This window comes from Mytilus galloprovincialis, chromosome 8, assembly GCF_965363235.1.
Source record: "Mytilus galloprovincialis chromosome 8, xbMytGall1.hap1.1, whole genome shotgun sequence".
Classification (NCBI taxonomy): domain Eukaryota; kingdom Metazoa; phylum Mollusca; class Bivalvia; order Mytilida; family Mytilidae; genus Mytilus; species Mytilus galloprovincialis.
Genome location: NC_134845.1, coordinates 50,744,188 through 50,768,507, shown reverse-complemented (window position 1 = coordinate 50,768,507; position 24,320 = coordinate 50,744,188). Strand labels below are relative to the sequence as shown.

At 32.0% G+C, this 24,320-nt stretch overlaps 1 long non-coding RNA gene across 1 annotated transcript; it reads left to right on the top strand.

The window, feature by feature from the left end:
- Positions 1-5,350: 5,350 nt before the first annotated feature.
- LOC143043358 (uncharacterized) lies at positions 5,351-20,902 on the top strand. The gene is made up of 3 exons (XR_012968335.1): positions 5,351-5,474; positions 16,510-16,770; positions 20,462-20,902. It is a non-coding gene; the product is annotated as an uncharacterized LOC143043358 (long non-coding RNA).
- Positions 20,903-24,320: the final 3,418 nt, after the last annotated feature.

Below are 24,320 nucleotides of genomic sequence, written 5' to 3'. Positions count from 1 at the left end.
AATAAATGTAGAATATGTCTAATAACCACAGATGCCCCTGCTTGTGAAAGTAATGAATAAACTTTCACAAATAGATGCATGATTCGCGTAATTTTGACCGTTTTGTGACCATAAGCATTGTGAATAATTTTCAAAACATTTGGTTGAAGCAAATTAAAGTTAAAGAACGGAAACAACATAGTTAGCAGTTTTCCTATCTCAAGGCTCCGGGTTGACATTTGTATCCTTGGTACTCGTACCAAAACTTTTTACATCTAAAAACTCATGAACAGTGACGCCATCGGGACCCAATATCGAACTTAATAGATCTGTGTTATGGGGTAATGCTAATCGCGTATAAGGTTCCCAACATTTGATTGAGTCATACTTATTAAAGAGAGAGGAATCGAAAGAGTCAGCACTTCTTATGTTTTTAAAGGGACATGATAACTCTTGAACGGTAAAAGTGACACTTAAAAATTTCAAATTTGATTTTATGTTGAGGTGGGGATCCCGCTTACATATTCAATCCGCCTTTTTCGGTATGTATGTGCCTGTGTTAAGTCATGAGCCTGTAATTCAATGGTTGACGTTTTTTATGTGTTACATACTTGTTTTTCGTTCATTCTATGTACATAAATTTGTTCAATTATTTTCTCGTTTGAATATTATTTTATAATGTCATTTCAGTGCCTTTTATTGCTGACTATATGCAGTATTGATTTTGCTCATTGTTGAAAGCTGTATATGACCTATAGTTGTTATTGTTTATGTCATTTGGTCTCTTGTTGAGAGTTCTCATTGGCACTCTTGCCACATTAGGTGGAGGGTTGGGATCCCGCTAACATGTTTAACCCCGCCTTATTTTATATGAACGTGCCTATCTTGTGTTTCGTTTATTTTTTGTACATAAATTAGACCGGTTTTTTTTTTCGTTTGAATTGTTTTACATTGTCATGTCGGTGCCTTTAATAACTGACTTTGTGGTATGAACCTTGCTCATTGTTGAAGACCGTGTGGTGACCTAGGCTACATTGTATAGTTGTTAATTTCTGTGTCATTTAGTCTCTTGTGGAGAGTTTCTTGGCACTCATGCACCAGCTTCTTTTATATATTGTGTACAAGTTTTGTAGTATTTGGTTGAGGCAAACTTAAGTTAGGTTAGCGGAACCCGTTTTATGGGACGTTCGGGACGTTCGGACTAGGGTAACACTTTATGCCCCTTAATTATGGCGCCAACACAGAAGTTCTGACTATTGTGCTGGTGATACACATCCCACCAGCACTGTCATTAACACATGTACACATAATTTTGTTATAAAAATATTCAATCTTAATTTTGATTTCTTTATTTTTGGCCGAATGACTATATGCATGCCCTTCACAATGACTGAATGAGTATCAAATTTGACAAATTTATTGTACATATACATTTTATTTATGCTATTATATTTTACAAGTTATTTTCCAACTAATTAAAGCTTACCAACTTATTGATCATCACTTTCCTCTATATGTCTTTTAACATTATATTTTGAACAAAAAGATTTGTTACATATACTTCACATGTATTTCTTTCATTATTACAAAGCCATTAAATAAAATTCAGTCGAACTTGAAAATAAATGTGCAATCGAATATATATGTAAGTCGTCAACTGGTCAAGTGGCTAGATGCACATATCGTTAGCCATATAAACGACATGTCCTAATTGGGTGGTTTTAAAATTTCTAGACATATTTACGTAAATAAGGGATGAGTAAAAGAAAAAAAATGATAACAGAACGACTGAATTAAATAAAAGAATGTTCGATGTACTGTATACTTAGGTTCATTTTGAAAATCTATACGATGCTTTATTTTTATCTAGTTTCCTTATCAAAATAATTAAAATGAGAAGATAAATACCTTATTAGCTTCTTTTACCGTCGATGAGAAAATGTTGAATGTTATAAAACAATTTTAGCGTCTTTGACCTACTTTACCTTTTTATTTGGAGACTTGCGGTTATCTTCTGTTATGTCAAATGTATGTTCAACGGGAACATTGGAATGATCTAGAATAGAACCCAGATGGAACCAGGAAGTTGGGTTGCCTTAACCAAACAACCCGGATGTTAAACCAGTTACCATGGTTTTGAACCAAAGAACCAAGGTTCAGAACCAGAAAACCCAGATGAAACCAAGGTTTAGAACCAGAGTGCCCGGATATAACCTAATTGCATTCGGAATTCTCATGACTTTTTATACCTTCAACGTATTTTCCAAATCATTTATTTATTTAGTATATTTATATATAATTCAACCATTATACAAGACTGGACTGTAATCAATCGCAATGAAGGCTTTTTTTTTTTATTAAGACTAACATTTTGATATGCAACATGCATCTTCAAGACAGATTAGATAGTTGTTACAATGGTTGTTAAAAAGAGACGCGAAAGATACCAGTGAAACAGTCAAACTAATATTATCGAAAATAAACTGACAAGGCTATGGCTAAAAAAAAGAAAAAAACAGACAAAAAAAAGTACACTAGACAAAAAGTAAAGACTGCGCAACACGAATTCCACCAAAACCTTGGGGCGATCTCAGGTGCTACGGAAGGGTAAGTAGATCTTGCTCCAAATGTAATTAACGTGTAAAGATTGTGTCAATGTGTCTAAACGAAGTCCCTTTTCTGGGCGGACGATGTGATAGCGTATTCGTTATCCAACATGGCCAAATTTGACGCATCTATTATGAGTTCAGAAAAAAAAAGTTTGAAATGCACAATATTTTCTGCTCCAAATATGGAGTTGTCATGTTTTTTTAATATTATGGCAAACCCAATAATAAGTATAATTCGGTAGGTAACATTCGGGAGGAAATGGTACGGGATTGTAATATCGACATTATGATACCCATTACAATCATTTAGGAACAGAAAACATGCACAAGCGAAGGATATGTTGCTTGTGCTATGTAACTAGAACGTGTATATTTCTGCATATTATGTTTCATTGAAATAATGCATGTACACGTATATGATTTGTTGGTTCTGCTGTGTTATGCAGACAAACTAATTTTTCGATCGAAGGTTCCGATTATTTTAACAATTCACTCTCCTTAATTGCTTGCCATCTGTTTTAACAGATGTGTGCATATTGGAGTCCCAGAGAGCGTGTATATTATTTGCAAATTTATGTAACTATAGTAATTTTTGAATTGTGTTTTCTTATTTGTTGTTTGTCTATGAATCAAGCGCGGGGATTGTTTTCTCAATAAGATTGTTTGCCGACTCAATATTCAGAAGCCATATCAAAGAAGGTTTCCATTTTCTTAAATTTGCACTTTGCTAATTGTCATTCAAAGATCAGAAGAAATAACTTTTCCTTTCAAATTAAGGCAGTAGTTTATCGATTTTAAAATATCATAAACGAATAAGACAGTTCAAATAAAGATTACAAACACATGTTAACGGAATAGCAGGAGTAATACCAAGTTTATTTTCATGATTATCTGTGGATGTTGAAGTTAAGATTATAAATCAGAAGTTTGTGTATCAAAACCATGCAGTATGAAAGTTTGGATTTCTCTGATATGTATTTTAAACGTTATTCTTTACAGAAAACACAAAAATAAACAAAATTAAAAACCAATTGTTCAGAGAACAATTGAAGGTCTTTCCATCAAAACAATGTATTTTGATATGAAAAGTTGTGAAACTAAGTTTAAAATGTCATTTCAATCGTCAAATGATAGCTCCTAGTGAGCTGATTCCAAAAATATATTGTTTCCATACATTTTTTTAGATAAGGGAGATAATTTGTTACTTCCGGTTTGAAAAATGTTACTTACGATTATATTTGAATATTTACTTGACACTGATTCCAAAAATATCTGGTTCTATATACTTTTATATTAATAAAGTACAAGAAAACAGCTACTTCCGGTTTACAAAAGGTCACTTCCGGTTGTTTTTTTCAAGGTTAAATGGTTTGATACCTTTTTCTAAAAGTTGTATATCTTTATCATGTATACATATAGAATAAAAGCAAAGGTCAAAATCTAGAACTTCAAATTAAGCTATGACCTTGAGATCAATTTCAAGGTCATAAACCAAGGACCTCAAATCAAAAGACCTTAGGTCTTAATTATATTTCGTTAATGAGTTATATCACCAAACGCGTATTTTTTAATACAAGAGGGGAGAAAACTCCCTTTTACATTCAAAGTACGCTTGCAATCAAAATTTACATCTTACGACATGTCGCAACTAACAATTTAGTAAAAATAATTTGTTGATATCTTATACAGTCTTTGGATATAAGTGAAAATAAGCCAAATTCAAATATTAAAATATGACCTTGACCTTTGACCTTGACCTAATTTTCATTTTTTGGGACCAAGGACCTCAAATCAAAAGATCCTAGGTCTCTATCACTTATGGTTTATAAGATAGAAATTCATATCACTTATATCAGATGCATAAGGGGAAATTACTCTCATATGGAGCGGTCATATCGCTTCGGTCAAAATAGGACAAATCATGCGAAGGATATAACGAGCAATTTTGTAAAATAAATTTGTCATAATCTTTTACGGTTGCGAAGGAGATGCGATAACAAGGAAAACAGTGTTTGGGGAGATAACTCCTACAAAGAAAAGTATTTGTTTACGCAGGGTAAATTTCAAAAGCGCATAAACTGTTCGATATCATATACAAAATATCTAAGCGACATATTGCGAAACAAATGTTTATCACAAGAACAAAATTAGGCGGAAGAAAAAAAAAATAATCAGAAGAAAAACAATAGGTCTTTCCACAGAAAAGTGGAAAGACCTAATAAAAGACAACCATTCTGTTTTTAAAACAATTTGACTAATATACTTTAAGTGTTTACCTTGTACTAAGATGAAAAAGTTGTTAAAAATGAATTAGTCTGAAAATCCGGTTTAAACATTTCCCGTTACTAGTGTAATTCAGCTATTTTATATTTTTTATAAGTTTACGTTGGTATTGCACATGATTCTATAAACGAGTAAGGGTTTATCATTGGTCCTTATTTAATTTTCCAATCTTTATAACTCTATATATTGTGTTAGTATTAAATTGCAAATATTTGCCAGACATATTATCAGTTATCAATATATAATGAAGGATAATCTAACAAATTTATTATTGTGTAAAACAATGTTATCTTACGATTAAACCAATAACTCTGCAAAATATGGAAGTACGTGGATATTATTTGACAATGTGTTTGTTTTAGTCTCCAAATGGTCCTGGTACTAAGTTGATTCCTGTTTGAATATTGAAATAAAAGTGCAATTTGCAATTTTTAGATATCTAATACGATTGAAATATAAGACCATGCTATACTATGTTTACGGCTTAAAACAAAATCACATCGCACATACGCATATGATTTCGAAGGAGAATGATACAGCAGCATTTTTGGTTAATTATATTCCAGACATTTTTGCTCTTCAACACATTCTTGTCAATAGTTGGTAAGTATATGAAATAATCTATAACTTCCTAGACTAAATCTGTAATTACATGTAACAGTATGAAAAAATCTAAAACGGGTATATTAATAATCATTAGGCATCGACTGTTTCTTTGATTAACAGCTTTAATCGATCTTGTAGTGTTATAGTTGCATTTCGTACAATGCGTTTATGTGGAGAAATTATGAACGGCAAAGGATGAATGACATGTCACAAATATAACAGGATACGGTGTCCGTACGAAGTTTCAAAGAATCAAAGACTGTTTCGTCCGCGCTTTGATTCCTTACATGTACCTCGAATTCGACATATTTGTGAAGGTATTCTGTGTCTGAGAAAACAATTAATTAGACAGTGTATGTGATATAACGTCCCGTACTTTTTTCTAATTGTTCATAGGAAATAACAATACCTAAATAGATAAATATCCAGTGTCTACTTCAAAATGATACACGAAAGTCTTGCGTTATATAGGTGCAATACGTGTTGTAGTTGTATATCATTTTAAATCACTACAAAATTCAAAAGGTCTGAAAAAAACAGTTTTTGTCTGAATTTGCATGAATTTTTACTCGACATTCTTTATTTGTCTGAATATTTTTTTTAAATTCTTAACATAGTATGAATTTGTCTAGTAAGATTCTTGAGTTTTCTCTAAAAGTGTCTTGACAGTATGAACATTGTCTAAAAATTTCTCGACACTTCGTGTACCATCTGATAAGAGTCTAGATTAGTCTCGACCAATTATTGACTGTCTTAAATTTGTCTCGATCAGTCTTGACATATTCTTGACATTCTTTAAAGTGTCTGAATATGTTTTGGCATACTCTAGACATTCTAAATAATGTCTGAATATTCATTTACACATTCTTGACAGTCTTAAAGCTGTCTGAATATAATTCAACACATTCGTGACAGTCTTAAATATGTCTTGACACTATCTCAGCAGTATACATATCGCCTGGATGTGTACATACTCATTCTGCACCGTCTATGACTTTCTATTGCTGTAATATACTCCTCTTTTTTATGGCTAAACTAAACTTTAAAGCATCAAGGATTAATTTTGATAGTAAGATATCCTTTGGGTGCAACTAAGTTTGGATACCCTGAATAGCCCCCCATGTATTTTTATTTGGATTTATTTTTATTGAACGTTTAATTAATTGTTTTCACTTGGAATATATGTCAAAGTTACTGACAAAAAATTCATTTGGATTTTTGCTGTTCGCAAAACTGCCAGTCAAATTTGCTTTACTAAAATAGGTGACTTGAGGCAGTTTTAAAATGTGACCATGTGTCTCTTTTATGACTAAGGACCCCAAAATTTATCTTTTGCGTTTGTGTGGCTAAAAAAGAGGGGGAGGCTTTCTTTTAGGTTAAAGAATTTGTTCCCATCTTGATTCAAAAACCTTAATCATTTTTTAGAACAACCAAAAACATTATTTATTCAAAATTGAGTGTTGAATTTCATAATTTTTTATCAAAAATAAATATTGTGATAACTCCCTCCTGAAAAGAAAACAATGTTTAGATCTATATTATGCATGTCTGTTTGAGATCCATTTCATAAGACCCATGATTTATATAGAAATCATTGATGGGACCCATTAAAAATACAGGTTGTTTTTTATTATTCCCAGATCTAGAGTAGATAATACTTTTCTTTTAATCTTTGGGAAATTATTCAATTTTTTTTTGTGTTAATATACTTAACTTCATAATTTTGATAAAGAGATTCCATTTTAAATCTCTTTTTTTTTTTAATAAAAATGATGATTTTCATTTTCATCTGTCAACAAACTTTTAAATTGTAGTGGCATGATAGGTCAACTGATAAGTTGTATGCCTGATTTAAGGTAAAGCAGTAATTTTCCATATGATATGACAGTTGCGTGTACGCTGGGGTGTGGAATATCTTAATTTGATGGGGAACATCCTGTCTACGTGTAATACTTAATATATATTCCAACAGATTACATTACACAAATTTTCTTCTGTTCAATCAAGAATTAGGATAAATAATACTTTGCTATTTATAAACATTGAATATTATGAATGTAGAATGAAATATGTCTACAGTATGATTGGTTTTAATCATTTAGTAATTATTTAGGAATCAATATTTGTAATTATTTAAAAACCCACATTTAAATTGCTTTATATCAATATACCAACATTTGTATTGTTAATACTTTAGATTTCATATCAATATTTGTATTCGTAAAAATATCTATATACCCAAATTTTCAATTATTTTACATGCCCAACTTTTATTTTTGTTGTAATAAGTGTAACTTGAAACAACAGTATATTATACAAAGAAAAATAAAGATTAAAGTTATATCATGAATATTGCTAATGATTTGTAAAACTCAGAATTGTCAAGTAAATTTAAGACACAACTCAAAATGTTCAGAATACTGTTAACCAACCTATTTTCGCGAGTGATTTATTTTCGAGACTTTTGCGAGTAGCAAAATAACGCGAATATGTAGAATTTTGATCTTTTCTGATTTAACCACCTTAAGTAAATAAGAAAATTGCGAAATTAAATAGCCGCGAAGTGGACTAGACGGGGCCAAACGCGAAATTAAGTATCCACGAAAATAAGTTGGTTTACAGTATGTCAAGCCATACTGAGAAAAAATTAGATTGTCGGGAATTTGCGAAAGATTTAAAGACAGTATTCAAAGGTCAAGAACTTGTCAAGAAATGTTTAGACCATACACAGAATGTCGAGAACATGTCGATTAAATTTCATACAAATTAAATATAAATGAGAATTTGTCTAGAAAAATTAAGTCACAAGTCATTCTTTTGGAGAATGTCGAGTAAAAATTCATGCAAATTAAGACACAAATTGTTTTTTTCAGACTTTTAGACTTTTGTGGTGTATAATAAACAGTTTTCTAATTACACATCTTCTTGTTGCTATGATTTCGTTTGGTTGAATGAACTTTGACTTGACTCATAATGTATGCATCCTGCTATCGTTTTTTCCCTGTGGTATACGTAAGTCTGCCCTGAACCGCATAATGTTTGTGTTAATTTTTCTATCAATCACAACGTTTTGTGTAAACGCCTTTGTCCGATTTATTTGAATGTTGGCTTGAATTTTTTGGTCAGCTGTGATGTATTCTGTGGTGAATGTTTACATAGTTTTTTGCCGCTGAATCCCAATTAATTTCATGTCATCATTTAATGTATGTTTTAGATGCTCCCCTAATATTATCAATATAACAGAACTACAAACATATACAAAATAAGTGGGCGGTATATTTTACTATAAAGATAATGTTTAACATACATTGGTTAACCTTTCTAACCCGAATGGTCAGTATACGATTTTACCATTACTTGGCTTCTGTCGTCCCTTAACTGTTGAAATGGCCAACTCCTCTCAAACTGAACCAAACGTGTCCACATTAATTAATGTTGACATCTTCAGTATATGCTGTATTGACGTTATTGCCCTGAGATGATACTTCCTTTTGGGTATTTATTGCTTGGTATCTTGAAAACTATAATTATCAACAAAAAGAAACTTTGAAAAGGAAGAAAATTTAACAACAGACTAAGATATATATATATATATACTTCAACATGCATGAACGGCAAAGGGTTATCCAATTAAATGATTATTTTTAATAAAAAGTGGATATCGTTGAAGATTCATGCACACGTGAGTAACACAGGCTTTTTATAGCCTCAAGTTTTTAGAAAATATCTGTACCAAGTCAGAAATATGACAGTTGTTCTTCAATCCGTCTGTTTTCGTTGATAACGATTGATTTCGTTCATTTTTATTGACCTCCATTTACATTTTAAAATGTTACTTATTTATTATTTATAATTTGAAATGTAACACCGAATTCATGTACACTTATCAAGCGTAATTTGATTTAACAGTCTAAAAATGTAGAATACGAGAAAAAAAAAGGAAATTGAAATTGAAAATAGCATTGTTTGATAGTTTGTTTTGATTTTTGATCAGGGCTTTGTCGGGATTTTGTGTTTATCGTTATAGTTCCCCACTATGCTATTTTTGGTTGAACATAAGCGTGGAAGCACTGTTCTTAATGTATAATATCAGCGACACATACGTTTGTTTTTTTTACTAAGTGAAACTGTAAGTTAATTACTTCTATACAAGTAGATGGATGACTTAGCATTTATTTTTCCGTCAAGAATTTACAAGTAGTGTCCTGCGCCTCATTTGATTTTTTTTATATGGCGACAATATATGACACCTAAATATTTCAATACGGAACGATAAGCTAAACTTTTGCTCAAAGTAACATAAAAATGGCTGTGTCTTTTTTTTTTCTCTTATGATTTGATTTGACATTAAAGTTTATCTTAAGATCACGTAAAGTTGTTTTTTTTTTCATAACTAAATCGATCAAATGTCAAATCGGTACAATGTTATATTCAAATTTAGTATGTACATTTTGTAACGATCAGGGTTTCCGCTTGCGATTTGGCAATTTAAAAATAATGAATACAAAAGACTTCGGCAAAAGAAATAAAACGGCCCTTTTCCCTGATCTGATAATACTCTGATGTTCCCTTGAAAACGTCAAGCGTATAGAATTTGTCAGAAAATATTAATAATTTATTATGTTTGTAAAGCATCTGTACATTCTAGTGCCGCTCGTGACAGTCGAGGTATTTCTTTTGGTCGACCATTGACAACATGACGTTTTCGTGATTTTAGCTCGAGGGTGTATGATTCCTTTTTGCAAATATTTGATTAAGAAGTACAAAATTACAAACATACTTCCTTTGCTTTTAAGTTTTGTGATTTTTTGTCAGGGATGTACACCCCATATCATTTGTGTGTACTATTATTTAGCTTAAAAGTAATAGGGTGACAACATTAGGTGTCAGAAAATACCACATGTTAAATTACGATAAACATAAACAGTTGAAACACATGCAATAAACTGTAAACTTGTGCTTTTATAAATCAGGCATATTGAGCTGTCATGGGTCTAAATATTACCTTCTGCATCAAGGTAGGAAGAATTTTTCAGATGCCATGACATTTTGTCAGAGTCGAAATGCTGAAATGTTCATGCCAAAGACGGCAAAAGAAGAATTCATAATGTCAACGTAGGTTTTTATGAATATATATATATAGAGTGTCAATTATCAGAAATTAAGCTGATGATACCACGAGGCGAAAAAACTACGAAGAGAGATTGATAAAATTATGACAAAAAAAAACGAACGAAAACGCAACTGCACACCGCAAAAACTGACAGACATATTGTTTTGTTTTTTTTTAATTTCAAATTGTTTAAATAACATTTCTTCCGGGCCTTTCTTGTTGGTACTGCCATGAACCTGTTAACACCATCTGATTAAAAATTGTCTAAGCTTACCATCCAAAAAGAGCTTCGATTTTCATAGTTCGTCTCTAAGACGTTAACTGCTTCACATATCTTCTCCACTGAAACCACTAAACCAATACAACTAGGTATTAACAGATAGTATTTGTGTTTTACATTCTTGCCAGTCAGTCAACATAATGGTCTAGTACACAGGCATAGATAAACAATACATGTATTGTCGAATATTTTGAAGTATATAGATAAACATTATTGAGGGTTATCATATTTCGAATGTAAATATCTACCCAATTGATTCATGTCTAATTCCTCAAAATGTTTATCAGAAAGTATCCTTGCAAATTAGAAAAATAATCAGCGTTACTTTATACAACGTAATCGATTTTATTTTACGTGCTGAAGTTGTGTTTCACTTTATCTTACTATAGTTTCTCCGCTATTTCTCTTCGTGTTATCATGTTTTTTGAATTAGTATGTTCCAGAATATATGAGTATTTGGACCATACGCGTATGGTCATGACCACATGGGTATATACGCATATGGTCCGACCATACGCGTATGAACCGACCGAACGCGTATGGTCGGGGTAATTAACAGTGAATACTTTTAAACTCTTCATATGGTTTCTTAAAAATACGCTATCATATAGGTTATTTTATTATCATATTATAAGAAAGAGATGAAGTAAATGAAAATAAGAAGTTGCATATAGTTAATTTTCTACCTAGTCAATACTATAATAAACACATTTTATACCGATGTCAATTACCGATTTGTTATTACGAGTGAATAGCAATATGTCGACTTGTAAAGATAACTTCCAAAAACTTCTAAATAAAATATTACAAAAGAAGTCCCTGACAAGGAACATATGTTCTTCAAGTTGTTTGGTGAATATGGTGTGATGTAGTCATGTTACGATATTTGAAATCTAGAGCTTCATAAACACTGTAGACACATCGGAATAACCCAAAACCTCGGCATCACTGCACGAAGCTACAAAAAAGGATATCTTTTTACTTGCAAACAAAAGGTGTAACTGAAAAGGATCATTCACAACTGTGACGTGCAAATGCGAAAAAAAGTTATGTTACCGTGTGGAAGTAAATGTCACCATAAGCGTACATGCAAGAATGTAATAGTCAGTTGCTATTTGACCGGCACCGGCAAAATAGCAAATTTGCTATTTAGCCGTCCCTAATTAAACTGTTGTTTGGTGTGATTAGTAGAGAACAAAAAAGCTTTATTATAACTGCAAATTATACAATTATTACAATATCAAGCAATAAAAATTCATTGTGAAGAGTAAAAAAATAATTGTATGGTTCAATTAATTCAAAATAAAATATAAATAATAACCATTCATTAATCAGTGTTACAAACACAATTCTTTGCCTTTGAAAGTTGTTTTAGTTTAGCACAAGGTAAATGTTGCCACTCCAAACAGGAACTACACATTACTCTGGCTTCCTTTGAATCTGCGTCATGTGTTCATATGTTACATATGTAGATGGGGTGCTTTTTCTTTTCTTTAAATACGCTCTGAAAAGCTTCCCATGCATCTTCTTGACAGTATTTTGTAATTAAATCAATATAAATTAAAAATTTTGATATTTAATTATTATTCTTACATTTTAATTCCAGTGAGATATAATTTAATCAGGGCCGGCAAAATAGCATTTTTTCTGTAAGCATGTATGCCGGCGCCAGTTAAATAGCAAATTTGTCATTTTGCCGGTGCCTGTCAAATAGCCACGACCAATGTAATAAGCGATGACAATTAACTTTGGCATCAATATTCAACTTTAACGTAGCCTTCAAATTAATACATTGTCATGTAACCATCATTGTGTTTTTAGATAAAGTCAATTGATTATTGAAACGTTTGTGATGCATATTTAAAAAAAAATTATCTATATGGTCAAAATACTCATATGGTCCGGCTTGTTAATAACCATACGAGTATATACTCATATAGTCCGACCATACGTGTACGGTCGGACCATATGAGTATACGCATATGGTCATGACCATACGCGTATGGTCCAAATACTCATATGGTCCGGAACATTGGTATATTGTTTCAAGTAACCCGGTTTTTATACATCTCTACACAATGATGAATTTTAACTAAAAGCAATTGAAGCAAAATTAGCACAAACATACTAGACGTTTAAATGCAAGGTTAACATACTTTCTTAAATTTGTTTTTAGTAAGATTTTATTATTTTTGTAACCTAACGCAGCAATTTAAAATGCAATATTTGAATGAATAACGACAATTTAAAAAAAAAATATTTATTAAAGCTGATAGATGGAGGTTGTGTACATACAGCGTTAACTGATTCATATTATAATTTTGCCAACGTAATTTTCATTTATTTCTGTCTTACATTAGTTCCTAGTTGTTTAGCAATCTTTTACAAGTATATTACTCTTATGCTTCATTCCGTAATTTGTTTGTCTTTGCTATTCCTCTTGCAAAATTCCAGTTAACCCTGTGTCCATACACACAATTGAATTAAACAGATACACTGTTTAATATTATTCTGTCAGTTGTCCGAAGTCTTACTAAGATGTAACTATTTTAGCACAAAAACGCCCTACAAAGTCCACACGCTTAATATTCTAACAGGTTGGGTAAAGGGTATTGGATTGGACTAGTATATCACAGCAAAAGCAACTCAGATTCGACCTGGATCGACGGTTCCACATCGCAATATACGAATAGATGGGCACATGATGCGTTTAAATGTGTTATTATTTAAAAGTGTCTGATAAGTTATCGAAATAAACAAGAATTTCCATCTTTCTATGACAAGTTTGATTGATTAATTAATATGATAGACTTTAAAATATCCCACAGCAATTGTTACATTTACGGCCCTATAGAAACTTATCATATCAATATTTCAATTGTTTGTGAGCATAGCTCACAACTGAGTTGTGATTACGCATGTGTACATAATTACTCACCCTTATTATGTTGATCCAAATTAGAAGAATGATGTAGAGATCTATTTAATATTTGGATTTCCGAATGTTCTCTATCTTAAGTGATTTTTCTTATAATCAGATTGATAATAATATTCGAGTAAGTCAGCAATTTATATATCCTTCAAGTAATGAATTATGTAAACAGTAACAAGCAAATCAAACCATTAGATTAAGAAACATTTTCCTCAACACTCACAACAGCAATACAACAATCCCTGTGCAGTATTAAATAAATAATTTTCTTTTTTTGTTGATGAGGTGAACCTAAAGTTAACACACCTCCAAAAGAATGTGTTGTGAATGGTGCAATTGGATGGTTAAGTGCCAAATGCCGTACCAGTAGAAAAATATGCTGTCAGAAACATAAGGGTAAATGAATCATTGTTAATATATTAACAATATTTTCACAAATGAACTTAAATTGTGTCACATCATCACAGATAACTGGTACTCCCGAAACCAAGAAACAATGATATCTCAAAGTTCTTATTATAATCTCCGTACAATACTCAACTATTTGCTGCTAAGCGGCATACAGTTTATTTGGTTTATTTACATTAATTTCTGAGTGTAGCCAACGGTTTTTTTCAGAGTGTTGTTCAAGCTTAAATATGATATAGATATACACTTTGAAGAATGAATTTGTCTTAAAAAGTTGCTACACATGCTTTTTTAAAGCCGATTCTGACGGTGAAGAGAGAGTACCTCAATTAAGGATCATAATCAATCCTCAATAATATCTCCATTATAGGGAGTTACTTTTAAAACTTGTTCATATGTTTATGTTTGCAAAACGTGGAATATCGTGAAAATTAAAAGTATTTGACATATCTTCATATTTTTTTTTCACCGCTTCTGTTGTACATTTATCGGTTTGTAATGCAACAGAGTGGTATTTTGGTATCTAATTGTCTGATTAACTAGAAACCTAATGTGATGAAGATGATGACTAATACAAGATCTGCATGTTCTGTGTGAATTTCTGGAACAGTCGCTAAGAACAAAATGCAATTCTACATTGTTCATCACAGAACATAAAAAAAACAGAAAATCTCATAATGTAGTCTGTTTGCCGTAGCATATTCTAATTAAAATCAAAATAGCATGAACATTGTAATTTATTATGTTATCACAGAATATAAGAAGCCGACATTTGTTGGTAATTTGGTGGCATGATTTAGAAACTACATAGTTACACGGAAGTCCTTGAAAATGAAATAATACACTTCAATATTCATGGCTGTACGCTCTTCAGATATAGTTATATTGTAGATATTCATGTCATTACCACAGTTCAGCTTATTTTTTATCTATCAGTTAGTTTGAATATCCCTCTGGTATCTTACGGTCCTATTGACTATACGGTATACGTTCTTTAGATTGTTGACAATAACTTATAAAATATTGAAAACAACACGTTTAATAATTGCTTGCGTCCGAAGCGCTTTTCTTGATTTACCTTCATCAGGAACGCTCAAAGCCAAACATTTGAAAGTACCGGAACCGTTAAAGAGCTATATGTCAAAAATACCTAAAATAAACAGCCAAATCCATCTAAAGCCAGCTTTGCTTGAGGGAGTTGAAACCTTAGTTTCTTAATAATTTTCAAAATTATAAACGGACAATTTTAGCAAAGATTGTTACATCATGTCAGGACCGAAATACTGACTACTATAACATTCACTTTGTTTGAACTTTGTTGAATCCCATTGGCAATCACATCACAACTTCTCATTTAACTTATGGTTATAAAGTGTAAACAATTTATAAATAGATTTCTGCGCTTTTTTATTTACGTTAGATATTCATCTTTTTAAAATATTGAAAGATTTTTTTTTCATTATCCCGAAATTATATGATAAAATGAAACGAAATATGATAAAAAAAATTGACTATTCCTATATTAAAATTATTTCTAAGTTTAAAGAAAACCCAAATTAATATTACACTATGGATCGCCGAAACTGTGTTGTTATCCCTTTTTTCATTATACGATGTGTATTTACCATTACATGGTGTGCACTTGTCATTATATGATGCATATATACTGATGTTATGCACAGTATATAAGAGAAAATGCAAATCAAATAAGTATTTTCTAATATCATATAAGTACACTTGCACATCATATTATTACGTTTGCACATCATATAAAGATCTTTGCATATCATATAAGGATATTTCCTTATCATATAGTAATGGTTGCACATCATTTTAGTACATTTGCACATCATATAAGTACATTTGCACATCATAAAAGAATGTTTGCACATCATATAAGTATATATGCACATCATATAAGTATATTTGCACATCATATAAAAATGTTTGGTCATCATTTAAAGATACTTGCTGCTAATATAAGGATAATTTCACGTCAAATAAATGTATTTGCACATTATATAATAAAAACAGTCATAGCAAGACAGTTTTAGCGTTTTATACTACACACGCTCAAATCGTTGTAAAGGAATACAATTACCATGTTGGGAAATGTTGAAAAACTCACAGGTATACCTTTTCCTAAGTCGTTGATAAAAAAAGAAGTGAAAAAAATACATTGAATAAAAAATATGTTGTTTTTTTCTTCAGGAAATTAATCCACAGTTAATGAATTGTCAGACATACACAACATTATTAAAGATTTACCGTTCTTACTTTTGCCCTTTTTGGTTAACAGATATTACAAAACAAGAGGATGAACGTGTTACTCTGACTTGTAATGTGACAGACATGCTCAATATCACTGAACTGAGTTGGACAAGGTCCGTGAATGGAACCAGTGTTATAGTTTCTGAGTACGCAAGAGGCGGAAATACTACATCACCTAATTTGATTTTTGAACGCGTAAAATGGACAGATGAGGGTTGTTATAAATGCATTGTGAGAAACAGTTCTGGGTCAATGCAAACAGTGGAGATGAGGCTGTATGTAAATGCAAGTATGTCAAATCATTATATTGCATCAATTTTTCTTTTTGTTTTATACTGAGTTAATTGTCATTTACAAACGATTTCACCACAACTAATGAGATAAAACATTTTGAATGTTTTTTTAAGTTTAAATGCAATTGACATCAACTTTGTCAAACACATCTTTTTTTTAAATATTGTTTTAAATTGTTTTGACACTATTTTCTATAATATTAAAAGAGATGTCAACCAAGATTGCATGTATAAAATGTATCCAAATGAAAGCATAAGAGTATTTTACACATATTTTTGCCACTAATTTCTATTATGATAAACAAGATGCCATACACTATTGTTTCATGTATGTATTTGACTGTCTGAAAGCCTGATAGCATTTCAAAATGTCTTTGTTACTATAGTTCGGGGTTAAACACCAATATAAGTGTGTGATGCTCATGTTTCTCGGAAACAATGCACAAACTATTGAATCAACAACATCTTACAATATATAAAATCGAAAAATACTGTATAAATCAGGAAGAAAATACGTGGAAAAAACATCGTAATAATATAAAGCCTCGAAATATGCTTGAAGGTTTTTCACAAGAAATAAAAGATATTTAAAAAAAAAAGTTTATTGACATGATGTGCCAAAAATATTTGCTAAATGTCAATTTCCAACAGAAAAGGGTTAAGATTTACTTAATAAATCGGTATGCCTATGAAGAATCAGAAATAGGTTGATTATACCGTATCCATAATGTGTAACGTATAATCTTTTTTACATGAAAAATTAGAAACATGTTTTAAGGTGGTACCTAACACATTCACTGAAATGTTTTTGGCTCGTTTAATTTTCATAAAATTTTGACAAATGATTTACTTTGACCCTATAACAAAAATATAAAAATTTCCAAATATTTAAACCAAGCATTTTATCAGAAAAAATACACTGGTTATATAGCGTTTGACAAACACTAATTTTGATCATTGAAAAGCTTAATATTCCTTTAACAACACAACGTAATAAAAACGTTTAGCTGATTTTACAGAGTTATCTCCCTGTAGTGTTAGGTACCACCTTAATCAATGTTTTGCCTACAATACGAAAGAAGCTACATTTTCATCCTGAATATACAAATTGTTTGTAGCTACCAATGTGATTTTGTGTATTGCTCTTTTAACAGTTGATAGTGTACTTATTTTATTACTGTGGAATAATTATTGTACGTGGAATACCGGTTTTCACGAGAATAAAGAATTCACAGCATGCATTTTTCAAATTGAAGATCGAGCTTCTTTTTTTTCATTCACTTTGTTTTATTCAATTAGAGGTTATATCGGGCATCATATACAGGTATTTACTGTTAAGCCTCGGTCACACCTTACCGGATAGCTCGAACGGACGCCTAACGGATAACTTTTTTTCAATCCGTTCATGTCCGTTAGACGTCCGTTCTTATCCGTTAGGCGTCCGTCCATATCCGTTGCATGTCCGTTAAGCGTCCGTTTTATCCGTTGACGTCCGTTCTGTCCGGTGGAAAATTTTGAGCATGTTCAAAACTTTGAACGGACGTCCAACGGATAAAATGTCCGTTGAACGTCCGTTAGGCGTCCGTTTTGTACGGTACTCGTCCGTTTTGTATCCGTTACGTGTCCGTTATGCATCCGTTGGAGATCCGGTAGACCAATTCACCAACGGACGTCTACCGGACGCCTAACGGACGCCTAACGGACGCCTAACGGATAAAACGGATGTGAAACGGACATTAACGGAAGGATAACGGATAAAACGGATGCCTACCGGATGTAAAACGGACAAATGCCAATTGAAATTTCGCGTTAGAAATGCCAATAATTGGTATGTCAGATTTTCTTGAGTGTCATGAATATTTATTATTCGTGATGGATCTTGGAGTAAGAGCACGTCTTCGCTACCAAACAGCCCTTATTCAGGCCAGACTCAACTTAAATGTAGCAAATATAAACCTTATAGCTGTCGAAAGGAGAAGAAGGAGAAGACAAAGGAGATGGTGGACACGACCATGGCTTAGTCCTGAAAGACGATGCAGTTTTGGTCTATATGACCAACTCATGACCGAACTTAGGCGGGAGGATCGGCAGTCCTTTGTACACTTCCTTCGAATGCCCACAGAGATGTTCGACGAGATATTGCAAGTTGGACCTCGCATAGCCAAGCAGAATACCTTTTACAGAAATCCACTGGAACCAGGACTCAAGTTAGCAATTACACTTAGACGCCTTGCCTGGAGCAAAATATCGTAGCATGCAGTACGGATGAAGAGTTCCGTATAACACATTATCCGTTTTCATACCAGAGGTACATAATATAAACAAATTCAGAAAATCAACTTAAACTCTATAAGACTGAATTACCGCACTGCTTCTACCTTGATTTTTTTTAATCAGAGTAGCTCTATATTTGCACACATATCATGCTAAACAAGACGCAATACAAAATAAAATCAACTAAACCTGTTAACTAAAGTGACCCTCGTGTGTAAAAACGTAAAAAAGAATCGGATAAATTGTTCTATTTGTTTGGTACGTGTGACCTTGATACCTGTCCTACTGACCACACTTTCCCAGAAGCAAATATTATAACATATATACATGTACTAGATACAATCATTTTAAGGTCACGTGTATGTGGTTTATTGCCTTTAATTTTCAGATGGTTTATTGCTTTTAATTTTCCGATGGTTTATTGCCTTAAATTTTTAGATGGTTTATTGCCTTTAATTTTCAGATTATTTTGTTCATCCGTTTTATCCGTTACGCTTCCGTTAGGTGTCCGTTTTATCCGGTACTCGTCCGTTGGATGTACGTTCGACGTCCGTTCTGTCCGGTACGTATCCGTTTCACGTACGTTCAATGTCCGTTGTGTGTCCGTTAGGCATTCGTTACATGTCCGTTAGTAAACCAACGGACTCCCAACAGATAAAAATTTTGTCAACGGATAACTTTTTTTTTATCCGTTAGGCGTCCGTTCGAGCTATCCGGTAAGGTGTGACCGAGGCTTTAAAATCAGTTATAACATGTATAAAGAAGTAAAAAAAAATATGATACACTACACACACATACCCTAAAGAGTATTTGCTATGGCTGAGAATATGTTAAAATATTATTGCAATTACTAATATATCTAGCTTTGCCAGCATTTAATAATAATAGTGAATGAATAATTATCGTCGTATATATATATATAGTAATAGAAGTTTAGTTCAAGATCATTTTATCCGATTTGATGCATATTATAGGGTTCTCTACTGGATCTGTATTAGTATAATCCATTTATGAAGCTCTGTTGTCTCGGTTTAAACTAATGTCGTTACAGTGATTTCTCAATAAACCGTTCCTGATGTCGTCACATGTTAGAACATCGTTATGAGTAAAATTTCATTTGAAAAAAGTTCCTCTTTAGACAGCAGAGACACAAATTAGTAGCCATGTCGAAATATAGATATTCCTTGAAAATATTTAAAAAAAAAACAAATACAACTTACATCTAAATAATTGAGTCATATTGTTTGATGTACAACTTGTTTGTAATGAAATAATGGATTTACAAGAAAACAATATGTGTCAAATACGAATATCAGGAACACAATCATGTTGTTACTTAAATGTTATTGTCATTGTAAACAAAATCAAAGCTATCAATTCATACTGTGTCATAGATATTGCAATTATTTTCAGCACATATGCAGCCATGCAGGTGTGAATATAGGAGGAGGTTGGAACATTGGGGTTCTAAATTAATTGCAAACAAAACCAGACAAGAATTACTTATAGAACTTGAATCAGAATTAAAGGAGATTAGAAAATACCTGGAATTAAATAAAACAACACTATCGTCTAGCATTCGCAAGCGTACATCTGCTCCTGATAAACGGAAATCATCGGAGAGGATGGGATTAGCCGGAGCTACTTTTATTTGTATAGTCGTTGGCCTCGTCGTACTGATTGATGTACTGACCATAGTGAAATTCTTAACGAAATCAATATCATTTTTGAATTACAAGAAACTGGAAAGAGAAAAGGTTAAGGATAAAGAGATACGAGTAATGACAAAACGATTTAAAAAAAATAAATGGAATAACGAATTCCCAGAATCTACTGCATAGAAAAGAAAATTATCGCTTCAAGCAAAAAGCAAAAGATCCTAGTATTTATAGAATATGATAGATTCTTATATTGTTTAATACATGACTTAATAAATGTTTCGTTTATCGTGTTGTTGTTTGCAGAAGTAAAATTATAATTTGCTTTTGACACAAGAGAAGCTTTCATCTTTTAAAACTGTTTATTGTATCTTTACGTATTTTTTTCAATAACTCCCAGCAGTTTCATTTCATATAACTGTATGCGTTATATCTTCGAAGTGGTGAAGTAGAAATAACGAGTTTTTTTTATCGTTATGGAATATATAACGTTTCAAAGAAAAGAGCAGATATGTTGCAAATGTCCTAACTACAATTCCGTCACTTCCCCCCAAAATGTGACCTGGACATCTGTCTATACGCCTCACTTCCCCTTTACTCCAGATGTATTTAGATAGCGGCCTTGTGTTTTTTAAGAAGTCTGCAACCAAATCCCGAAGTCTGTAATCATGCCCCCAATCATTGTATGCCCGTTAACGTTTGATGTATACATTGATTATAACTTCCATTTTGAAATGTTCTGGTGTTTCAATGTGGACATGTTTTGGCGAATTTGGGGGATGTAAAATCAGATTTGTTTGGGCGATTTTGGAATTTTAAGGACTTTTTTGACGATATTGACAGTTTTGGGAATTAGAAACGGTTGGGGATGGACAAGTTTTATAAGTGTTACACATAAATACAGTATACAGAACAATACTATTTATTTTCTGAATTAAGATATTATTGAATATAACATTGTTTGGATACAAGATGATTGCTTTACACAAGAGGGGCAAAAGATACCAGATGAACAGTCAAACTTAAAAAAACAAAATAAACTGACAACGCCATGACTAAAAATGAAAAAGACAAACAGAAAAATAATACTACACAAGAAACAACATCGAAAACTAAAGACTGAGCAAGACGAACCCCACCAAAAACTGAGGGTGATCTCAGGTGCTCCGGAAGGCAAGCAGATCCTGCTCCACATGTGGCACCCGTTTTGTTGCTGATATTATTTCATACTCGTAGCACCTTTTACGGAAAATACATTCCGTTTTTCCGATTTTTTTTTATCTCTATTTCATTCACTGAAAATATTGAAACAGCTGGACAATGTAACTTATGTAGTGTTAGTAACAGATATTACGCCTTTTAATTCTTTGAAGACATTTATGATCAGTTTTATTTCAATTATTTAAGAACAGAGCAACGTTAGATAATTCAGTTGGATGTTTGTGTGTTAGAAACTGCGGCAATATTTGGAAATACATTTTTGTACTAACAAATTTAAAAAAAACCAAGAGCAAAATATATTTTCATAAAAAGGTTTAATTATTCAATGTTTGTACTGGTTCTAGAATTGGTACTTTACATATTTAGAATGCAAACATTTATACGATGCAACGATACAAGTGAATAGTTGTTTAATGGCTTTTTTCATTGATCCTGAATTTGATTTCCGAATTGTAAGTGTTTTGCTAACTAAACCTTTAAGTATTTGAAACACCATTAAATATTCCATGAATTTGCAAAACCTTTAATCGCTGTTTAAGTGGATTTGAAGTGGAAACAAAACAAAAAACGGATTACTTTGAAAACTACTGTTTCCCTATACAAATTATTGCTTTGAAAAGAATAAGCGAAATATCATTCAAACACAGGGTTTGGTTCAAGACGGCCATGAAATTAACATTTCTGTAATCAGGTTTTGCAATAGCTTGATACATAGCTATATGATCAGAATGGAGCAAAACTCTTAATCATTTAGATGGAGGATGGACAAATTTAATATCTGGTTTATCATTTTACACATCGTGTTTTTTGTTAACAATTTGCAGTGTTTTGGTAAGTTTGCATATAACAATGTATAATATAATCATAGATAAATCAAAATCATTTTAAAATTGTGAACATGTACAACTATAGTATGACATGTTTAAAATGAATTAAAACCCATTGGTGGACTTGAGCTGTTTTCTGCTCTTTGGTCTGATTTTTGTCTCTTTGACGTATTCCCTCTTTCCGTTCTCTATTCATTGTAATGTATGTTGATTGTAGCATTGTAGTAAAGCAACAAGGTAACACACAAGTTTTATAGTAGAATAACATGATGATGTCAATTTTGACAAAACATAATGGTTTGTATGCAAAAAAGTTAAAGTCTTGATACAACCATGAAGTGCTGTTATTGCAATATGCTTTATAAGGATATTTTTCCAGGTTAATAATAGCGGCTCACTATCAATTAATAGCAATTTTCAACCTTTTCTTTCCTTTGTCTTCGTACGTGTCATTGACATCCCTTTGTCTGACTACAGATGTCTGTGATACATGTGGGCGCATTGTATTTACACCAATTTTTACAAAAAAAAATCTTTCATTTGCGCCACAAGGTTATATTTCATTTGCTCCTAAAGATGAAAACTGCATTTCCGCCATTTTACAGGTAACATATCCCGGACAAGTATAACATATGCATTGTTACATCGTGAATAAGATAGTTATTAAGAGTATTCCCCCATGGTAACTAAGAACGTTCATTCTCATTTTAAAAGCTAGACCGAGAGTCACTTAGATTTTAAATTATATAGTGGTCGACTGTTGGAGGTGTCAAAATGGACATTGTCAAATCTGAGTCAAACACGCTGTAAGTCTTCTTTTCATATTTATCATGTCGGGCCTTTATAGTCGACGATACGATACGGATTTTCTCGATTTTGAAGACCGTACGGTTGCCTGTAACTACTTTCATCCACTTCGTTTGAACTTTGGCTGTTAGGTTTACTTATTTCTATATAGAGGAAATAGGTCCGTACTTTTTTTATGACCACACATATAATCTAGTGTACATGGAAACATCCGAGCCGTTGTTTACAAGTCTTGTGTCAGAACAAACGTTGGTTTAACTCCAGTGTATAGTGCTTTAATTTTGGTTCAGATGACTTATTTTAGAGGAATATGTTGTACTATGCAATCACAAACTGTGTTTCCAATTTTTCATAATATTAACAGTTTCCTTTTTTTATAAAACTGTTTACCTGTATTTACCTGTATTATTGGCGCAAATGAAAGATTATTTTGGCGCAGACGCAAAGCACCAATACATATATATGTGAAAATCTATAGAGGTAAGTTACATACTCATCACAACTGTCTCTATTGTTTTCAGAAAGGTTGCTTGGAAAACAATAAAAGGATGCTTCGGTTTGTTTTTCTTTTTTTCAATTTTTGTACTCCTTTGAAACAAATATTTACTTTTTTAAAGATACGTTTAGTATTAACATTTCTTCTTTTAATTTGAGATGTTAAAAAAAGTGTTGATGACTGCATCGATTTTTATTTCATTATCATTTCATTTTTAGTTGCCATTGTTTTAAAAAGTTGTAAAGTTAATATTAAGAACGAAT